At 45.8% G+C, this 9704-nt stretch overlaps 1 long non-coding RNA gene across 1 annotated transcript; it reads right to left on the reverse strand.

Annotated features, from left to right (window-relative positions):
• Window positions 1-675: 675 nt before the first annotated feature.
• Window positions 676-1747, reverse strand: LOC132609183 (uncharacterized). Its single transcript, XR_009570732.1, has 3 exons — window positions 1566-1747; window positions 820-929; window positions 676-740 (listed from the first exon to the last, which is right to left on the reverse strand). It is a non-coding gene; the product is annotated as an uncharacterized LOC132609183 (long non-coding RNA).
• Between the last annotated feature and the right edge of the window lie 7957 nt (window positions 1748-9704).

Genomic DNA, 9704 nt, shown 5'->3' on the forward strand with positions numbered 1-9704 from the left:
AGGAGTACTAACTTGTGCATTTTTCCTTTCGGTCAACACCATGTTTTTACATATTTTGAATCTATCCCGTGCCAGATAATACTACATCTCTTGGTTTTGGCTTGGGATTTGGACGTTACAGTGAAATTAGTTTCCACCATATTTTTCAAAAAGTTGTTTTTGTCACTGTTTGATATAATCTGCATATTGGTTCCGGCCTGGAGGATAGATTAATCTTCATCTTTTCTGTGTATATTTCAAAACTTTAACTTCACTTGCCTATTTGTCAAATAAAATGTAAGCAGCTCCTTTTGCCTAAATGATTCGCACTGCAGATAGTGAGCTGCTTAAAGATGTATCTTTTATGCCAATGCGATTTGGCTTCAAAGCTAGAAAGAGCTAGAGTCTTGAAACACCGGATCTGCATATTTAGCTTGAAAGTTGCTTTTTATTTTTCAACCTATAAAAGATGAACTATGGATACACTTTTGAGAAATCATTAGAAATAACTGCAATTATTATATCTAAGTTCTGTACATTCAGTTCTAACTGTGATCTTTCTAAGTTATGACCATATTTTACTTATATGTGCATGCTTGATCATACCAACATTATGTTTCATTTTTAAGCAATCCCTGAATCCACAGTTTCATCATTTGTTATAATTGCAAAATCAGGATACATGTTAAGTACTTACCAAGTTTTGTGCCAGCTAATACCACCGGAATTGCAGGAGCATAATGCTGAAGCTCAGGAATCCACTGACCAAAAATCGACTGTCAGCAACCTTAAAGACATTTGACATAAACTCACAAAGTTGATAGTTTCAACATAACACACCTTTTTAAGTATGTTCTTATAGCTCGCACGACTAACCAAGAAGAATGCTAGGACAAAAACATCTGCTCCTCGGTAGCTCAGTGGCCTTAATCTATTGTAATGTTCTTGTCCTATAAACATAATCAAAGGACAAATAGGAAAAGAAACTCATCAAATACTCCTTAATCACACAAGTTGGCCATAAAATTCTATTTTTTTGCCATGGTTTATTAGGTCACTATTACATCTTTCTTAGGGCAATTTTTCTTTTTCTTCCATTTTTGTGACCTGGGAGGGAGCAATAATGGAACATACCAAGAAACCACAATCCAAGACAACCGTTCAAGAATAGGTTAGATAAAGCACTGATAGGCAGAATAGGCAAAAAGAGAGCATATTCTAAAGTAAAAAAATAAGAAGAATCACAAGAACAGAAAAAGCTGCTAAACCCACATATAAAAACCAAAATCCTGGTTATCTAGGCATCAAACTTTAACCAATGAGGGACAAACTAAGAAACCCACATGGATATTCTGAAGAAAAGAGAAAATAACTAAATAAAAATAAAAAAAAACTTACAGTGGGGAACTTGTTACTAGAATAGCAAATAAATTTCAATTTACACTTAGTAAAATTTTAACAAATAGCTACAAATGCAAACTTTAACAATAAATATAAGTAATCTACTAATTAAACTACAATTACAAAGTAATGTAACTAATAATGATAGAAATGAGATTGAAAAAAATGGCAAAAAAATTTCTTACCTTCGCTGGCGGCGGACAGCAACGGCGGCGACGGAGGACAAGCAGTGGTGGGGATGGGGCGTCAGTGGCGGGGAGGGGTGTGGTGGGGATGGAGCGTCGGCGGCGGGATAGGGGTGTGGTGGGGTGGAGTGTCGGCGGCGGGGTAGGGGTATGGTGGGGGTGGGAGTTTTAATGTAATTAGGTTTTGGTTGTTGGAAATGGGAATTGCACGATTGAAGTTTGGGCTAGTATATTAAATTTTACAAGTTTATTATTTCGACCGCGTGCGGTCGAAATATGTTTTTTTTTTATTAGTTATTTTATTTATATAATTTAATTTTGAAAAATGTTTTTTCTCATTTATTATTTGTACAAAAATAAGTTTCGACCTAATGAGGTCGAAATCCAAAAAAAAAAAAAAAAATCTGAAAATTTCAACATCATGTGGTCGATTTTTTTCCACCAAAAAGTGAGATCGAAAATATGCGGTCGAAAAAACCCGTTTTTTTAGTAGTGGAATATGAAAACTAATGCCTTCACGTAACTCCTCAAAGCTTCTGTTGTATTTCTTGCTACATAGATTTAACATCACACGTTGGGTGAATTTCTAGCTAAGCATCACTCCACTTTACCAACAAAAAAACCAAGGTATATTTCAATCCTGTGCTATAATCCAGTTTTAGAATATTAAATCATTTCATAATTCAAAAATATTTTCTCAATTCAAACCCAAATAGGTCTTAATATTTAATGTATTTACACTGATCTATTTTTTTACTTTTTTCCAATTAGAATTCATATAGTTATTAGATTGTTGAATTTTAACCTACCACAGTAATAACCTAACCGGTGTTAACTCAATTGACTACCATTTAAGTATTTGTAAAGAATATGCTATAGCTGATACAAAAAGTATACTTAGTAATTTGCTATTTGCTTTATACCCAAAAACACTGACATCTTTTTTGTTGTATTTTCCTTTGCAGAGGGTTCTTCTCGCTCAGGCTATTGATACATTGAATACATAATTGCCACGAATAATATGGATTTAGGGGTAAATTAAAAAAATTATGAATCTTTTTTATTTTATGGTGATTTTAGCCACTGAAGAAGATAAAGAGATTGCGAGAGTAAAGAACTGATGGAATAAATTGCAAGACCATTTTAGTTTCTATCACCACCAATTACAAGTATCTTGGTTAGTTTTTATCAATATTGTTCATAGGAATGTTTGATGATTTTGTTTACCCCGGATTTGGTAACCAATTGAATTTGTATGTGGATATAGGATATGTGCTTGGGCCTCAATATGGATTATAAAGAGTTGATGAGAGCGCCTTTTAATACACGAATAAGGAGCACAAACACCGGCTGACTACGCATATAACGAGTTGATTGGAGAGGTTCAACATAAACGATCAAATTTGCAATAAACAAGATCAATAATGGATTGACTAGAACCGGATCAATAGATATATTGTGTTACAAAATATTCTTGAAAGTAAAAGATGAACCAACCTCCTTAAGGGAGGAGGGAGCACTCTACTTATACTAATGAGCCCATGGGCCTCCCCCAATGTGGGTTTAATAAAATAGTAATAAAAGGGACAGCCCCTGCACGGGTTTGGTGGGATTTGACTGACGGCGCCGCCTGACACACGCACAGTTGGCAGCTGACCATGATGTGACACCACTGACGCGTCCTAGCAACGGTCGCATCGGACCAACGGACTCACGGATACCGGACCAACGGTGATGAGACACCGGGGAGAGATCCCGAACCCTCGGTGGCCTAGAGACCGGGTCAGATGGAGCTTCTACTCGGCCTTGATTAAAGTGCTCATCCGGAAGTGTGATGTCCCCGTACGAACTCTCGCCCTTTTCTTTCTCCGATCCATAGTTACCCCGGATTGAGCCGTATCCGATTTTTCTACCGTATACAGATAGCCCCACGCTTCCCGGACCAACGATCTATCAGAGTGACGGGAAGTGAATGAGTCATGCATCCGACCTATCCCTACCCCCTTATTTTGGCGGGAATGGGAGCGCCACGTCTTCCCCTCTGTCGGCCACGTGTCCCACTCCGGGTGGTCCGTTCCTGTCAACCGCCTTTTGCACGTCGTTTCGTGTCACTTCGCATTAATGACGTGACACGTGGCGACCCTCGATTGGTTGTCCTCGATAACCGTTCCCTCCCTTATGTCTATATAAAGCCCCTCGTTTCCTCGTTTTTTCACTTTTTCGATCTGTTCTTTCCTTTCCTCTTCCTTCTGTGTTCCAGATCCGTCCTTTCTATTACAAACTTGTTGCCAAATCTTCTCTCATCTATACGAAAAAGAGGGGGAATTAATTTGGTCATCATTCTTGTCAACTGCTCTTTGCTTTCTCAAATTGTCACTTCCCTCGTTTCCTTTGCGTCATTTCCCAAAATCCTTTTCCCTCTATTCCTTCAACATGTCCGAAACCACCTCTACCGAAGTCCCTTCAGTGTCATCTCCGAGGACCGAGGCTGCGTCCCCAACTCAACAAAAGATTATCCCCGAAACTACGGCCTCGGATATTATACCGGCCAAATTTAACTTTAATAAAGACCTGGAGGCAGAGAAGCCCTCCGTCTTCTCGGACCGGGGATACGACGTGAGGCGGTATCCTTCCTCCATATCCGAGGATAAACTCGACACAGTCCGGGCAGACTGTGGGTGGGACACACGCCCGGTAAGGGTTTTTGCACCCGGGCCAGACGAATCCATCACCGACTATCGGGAAGGGTTCTTGCACGTATACACTTATCCCTTTACCCTTAAGCTCGACCCCCCGGTTGATCCGGTCATACTGGATATGTGCCGGACCTACGGCGTGACTCTGGCACAGATCGGCCCAATTGTTTGGAGGGTCGTTGCTTGCCTCCGGTTGCTGGCCAACAGAGCTGAGAAAGAGTTCTCATTGGGCCACCTTATACGCCTGTATTCCCCAAGAATATTCCGGGGTGGTATCATAAAACTAGCCAAGCGCAGCCGGAACCCGTTCTTCTCGAAGATGGACGAAGACCGGGACAGGGGATGGTTAGAACGCTACGTCCGGGTAAAAACCGAAGATATAATCCCGGCCGCCCATCTACCTTTTCCGGAGAAGTGGAACGACAAACGTAAGTCCGATCCTTTGAGCAATCGTCCTCACCTGTTCAGTTGCTTATGGTATCGTTTTCTCACCGTCCTTTCCTTATCTTTGCAGCAAATGGGTTTGTTCCCCCCGTTATTCGAGATCTGAGCGAGTGGGTCACGACGCTCCTTAACCAGCTTCCCTATGAAGACCGGACTTGGGCCCACTTGTCACGCGGTCGATGGGTCGCTCAAAATCATGGTAACATTTGACTTTCCTTTGATCTTGCTACATCTTTAGCCATCCGGGGCCGTCAGTTTTCTTAACCCCCCTACGTCTTTATCGTTCAGGTTTGCCGAAGGGCTCGGTGGCATCTAGATCGGAGTCGGGGGCCGCTTCCCCTGCACCGGCGTCCGCGTTCGATACGGCTGGTTCCTCCCGTGTTCTTGCCGAAGCCACCAAAAGGAAACGACCCTCCGAAAAGGGTCAGCCGTCCAAACGAAAGAAAGTAAGAAGCGTTGCCCGGACCCCGAGAGAGGAAACGGAGCCCGACATCATAGTTCGGAGGGTCGACCTGGCACCGTCAACGACACCAATACCCGAGGAGACTGCCTCCGAACCGCCCTTGCCTTCTATCAACGAAGGTATCTTGATTCCCGTTCTTCCTCTGGGTGCGGAAGAAATCCTTTCCCCAGCTCCTCTTCGGTCGGTTGACTTTGTGGTCATTTCAGGTGAAACTTCCCCGGAAGATACTCCCCTGCAGAAGAGAAATGGGGCCGGGGAAATGGCTGGCACTGCAACCGATAAAAGGACTGTTCCGGTCCCGGAGACCGAAGCCCCCGTTCAGGCTCGTCCGTCGCCCGGCCACGGGCCTGTTTCTGCTCCGGAGCCCCCGGTTTTTGCCAGGAACATCGAGTCTACGCCAAGTTCGTCTACTCCTGGCCCGAGGGTTGAAGACTTTGAAGATATGTTTTCAACTACTCCTCCTGCTACTGGTGACGCTGCGGGTTTCGGTCATCTTCCAATTCCTCGGGTCACGAGGCCGGCCAACCGACAGTCAGAATCTGGCTCTAGAGGCAACCTGGTGACCATCTTTCCGGCCCCGAGCGCAGAACCACGAAGGACCAGATCGTCCGTGATCACCGTCCCCGAGGATTGCGGCTCTCTATCACGTCCGGTGGGAGTAGCAAGTTATTTGCGTCCTCTTGTCTCCGACTCGGACAAGCGTAAAATGACCGGGGTCACCTGGCAGTGCCTTATGAACGAAGGCATACACGCGGGCAACCGGGTAAGACTCTCGGCCATCTTTGTACATCAGTAGACTTCATGCTTTCTAACTCTTTATGTTTGCTTCTTTTGTAGAGCGTAGTACTGGTGAACGAGGCCTTTATTCGTGCCCAACACGAGATGGATGATCTTTGAGGCCAACTAGATGCCCAAGGCTGAGAAACGGAGAAATATAAGCATCTCCTTCGAGAGAAGAAGGAGGAGTTGGGTCGGGCCGCCGTCCTCGCCAACCTTCGTCCCGAGCTTGATGAGGCTAAGGACGAAAATCATCGTCTGAAAAGCGAGTTGGCCGCCATGACCGATTATAACCGAAGTCTCGAGGCTGAGAAGATTTGCCTTAGCCAAGACAAAGCTCAATTTTCGTCGAGGCTGGACGAGCTGGAGACCACCGTGTCCCAACTCCGGGGGGAACTTGATTTGGTGAAGGCCGATGCAGCGAGCTTAGCCGAGAGGAACCGGCTACTGGAATCTGATACCGCTCTGTATAAAGAACGCATGAAAGTTTTCGAAAAGAAAGCCGAGGAGCGGTCTCGGATAAATGAGGGCTTAAAAGCCAAGCTGGAGGAGGCGGTGAGTGCCAACGATGTACTTAAGGCCGAGCTAGAAGCTGCTGTCCATATGAGGACTATTGCTGTGGCCGGCCGGGCCGAGCTGGATACTAAGTTGGCTAAAGTTGAGGCCGGCTTGGAAGAAGCCTGGAAAGGCGTGGAAGCGGCCGAGGCTCATACTGCCATTGTCGCCGAGTATGAGAAGTGGAAGTCTCGGCGACTCACCCTCGAAGAGGCCGATCGCGGATTCTCCGATCTGCCGGACTTGATAAACCAGGCCAAAGAGATGGAGGAGGAGGCAAACCATGCCCTTGAGTCCGACACGGATGATTCCGAACGAACCGAGTCCGATCATTCTGCCTCTAGCCATGCCGAGTAGCATAGGATTTTCACTTGGCTTTTGTATTTTGCCTTTGCCGGCCTTTTTGATGTAAATGTACTCTTTATAAAAGTATCCTTTGCATACATGCAAGTTGCACTTCTCTTGTGTCTTCGTTTGAGTGCTTATTTTTATTTTTCCTCGAATTATTGGTCCGTTTTCGGACAAGATGCCGTAGTCATTGGTTAACTCTGCCCGTGGGACTCACCGAATGTTTTGTGACTTCGGATCTTACTTGTGCCCCATGATAGGGGCTTTTCTGGGACCGGCGTTTTTCATAGCCGGTTTGGCCTTGTCTAATTTCGGCCATAGTGTCTGGTGCAGGGCGTATAAATTGAACAATGCCGAAATACGGTCTTTGTAATGTTTTCTGTATTGCAAGTGTTTGTACATATGAGAATTTTCATTTCCTGTATCTTTTCATTTCTTGTATCTTTTCCGTAGCAAACACTAAATGGGACACGATTCATTATGATCGTTTGGTCCTTACATCGAAGGAGGTGGCCAGTGGCCGGCCTCTGTTTTTGCCGTGGCAAATGCTGAATGGGACACGATTCATTATGATCGTTTGGTCCTTACATCGAAGGAGGTGGCCAGTGGCCGGCCTCTGTTTTTGCCGTGGCAAATGATGAGCTTCTTTCTTTATTTCTCTTTATCGTTTCATGCTCCGATGTGGGTACTGTGCCCCCTTAATACTTGTCCGAGCTTCGAGGTCAGGTGAGTGTTACTAAGCCCCCACTCGAAAGATATAACCTCAGATATCCGAGTTCTGGCCCTTTATCTTCGTCGCGTAGCACGTTGTACTTGTTGCCTCGTTAAAAATCTCGTCGGAAAACCCATTTTGGGAAAAAACCACACTAAGGAAAAGAGTGCAACACGTGCTTTCAGTCCTAAATTCTATTTTTGTGCCGCCCTCGATTTCCTGTAAAAAAGGCAGCATGGTTAACAAAAGGTATATATGAGAGGATCATACCTTAGCAGTAGTATCTTTTTAGGTGGGCTATGTTCCAGTTGTTGCGCAGGCATTGCCCATCCATGGACTCCAGCTGGTATGATCCTTTTCCCGTTACACCGGTCACCTTGTACGGTCCTTCCCAGTTCGGTCCTAGCTTTCCCTCGTTTGGGTTCTTTGTATGCAAAGTAACTTTTCGAAGTACCAAGTCCCCAACTCGAAAATGCCGAAAGTTGGCTCTCCGATTGTAGTATCTTTCCGTTCTCTGCTTTTGGGCCGCAATTCGGACCAATGTTCTTTCACGCATCTCATCGGCGAGGTCGAGTCTTACGGCTATGGCCTCCCCGTTTAATTCCTCGGTTGCGTACCCGAACCGGAGAGTCGGCTCACCAACTTTGACGGGGATAAGGGCTTCGGCCCCGTATACCAATGAGAAGGGGGTCTCGCCCGTGCTAGACTTGGCCGTGGTTCGGTATGCCCATAGCACCTCGGGTAATACTTCTCTCCAATGGTGCTTCGATGCTTCTAGCCTTTTCCTCAGGTTTTGAATTATTGTTTTGTTTGTGGATTCCGCTTGCCCGTTTGCACATGGGTGATATGGGGTCGACACAATCTTCTTGATCTTCAACCCTTCGAGAAAGCTGTTGACCTTGCTACCCACGAACTGAGGACCGTTATCACAAGTTATTTCGGCCGGGATGCCAAAACGGCAGACGATGTGATCCCAAATGAAGTCGATAACCTCCTTTTCTCTGATTTTTTCAAAGGCCTGTGCTTCGACCCACTTAGAAAAATAGTCAGTCATAAATAAGATAAAACGTGCCTTACCTGGTGCCCGGGGTAACGGACCCACGATGTCCATTCCCCACTTCATGAACGGCCATGGTGAGACCACCGAATGCAGCAACTCCCCGGGCCGGTGAACCATCGGGGCATGTCTCTGACACCCATCACACTTTCGGACAAAACTTTTCGCGTCCTCATCCATACGATTCCAGTAGTATCCGGCTCTGATAAGCTTTCGGACCAGAGCTTCCGCCCCAGAGTGATTGCCGCAGGTTCCTTCGTGTACTTCTCTCATCACATACTCCGTTTCCCCAGGGCCCAAACATTTAGCCAAGGGTCCGTAGAAAGATTGCCGGTATAATTGGCCGTCCACTAAGCAAAAACGGGCCGCTTCCGTTCGTAACGAACGTGACTCCTTCGGGTCGTTTGGGAGCTTATCATCACGCAAGTAGTCAATGTATTTGTTGCGCCAATCCCAAGTCAAACCTGTTGAATATATTTCGGCGTGCCCGCTTTCCATGGACGTTTTTTATAGTAGCACCGTTGATCCAGGATTGATTTCGTCCCCTTCGACCGCGGATTCCAAATTTGCCAATGCATCGGCCTCGCAGTTCTGTTCTCTTGGTATATGCTGCATGGTCCATTTTTTAAATCGGTGAAGTACCACTTGGGGTTTTTCGAGATACCTCTGCATCCGTTCGTTCTTGACTTCAAACGTGCCATTCACCTGGTTTGCGACCAAAAGCGAGTCGCACTTTGCCTCGATAGTTTCTGCCCCCATGCTCCGGGCCAATTCCAAACCTGCGATCATAGCCTCATACTCGGCTTCATTGTTAGTTAATCTGGTAGTTTTGATTGATTGTCGGATGACATCACCGGCCGGGGCCCTAAGGACAATACCAAGCCCGGAACCTCTAAGGTTCGAGGCCCCGTCCGTATACAGAGACCAAATGCCTGTGGCCTTTCCCGAGGTCAGTAGGAATTCTTTTTCGACCTCGGGAACCATGGCCGGGGCGAAGTCTGCTACGAAATCGGCCAAGATTTGGGATTTGATGGCCGTTCGGGGTCTGTATTCGAGGTCGTAACCGCCAACCTCTACAGCCCACTTC

This window comes from Lycium barbarum, chromosome 9, assembly GCF_019175385.1.
Source record: "Lycium barbarum isolate Lr01 chromosome 9, ASM1917538v2, whole genome shotgun sequence".
NCBI classification, from domain to species: Eukaryota; Viridiplantae; Streptophyta; class Magnoliopsida; order Solanales; family Solanaceae; genus Lycium; species Lycium barbarum.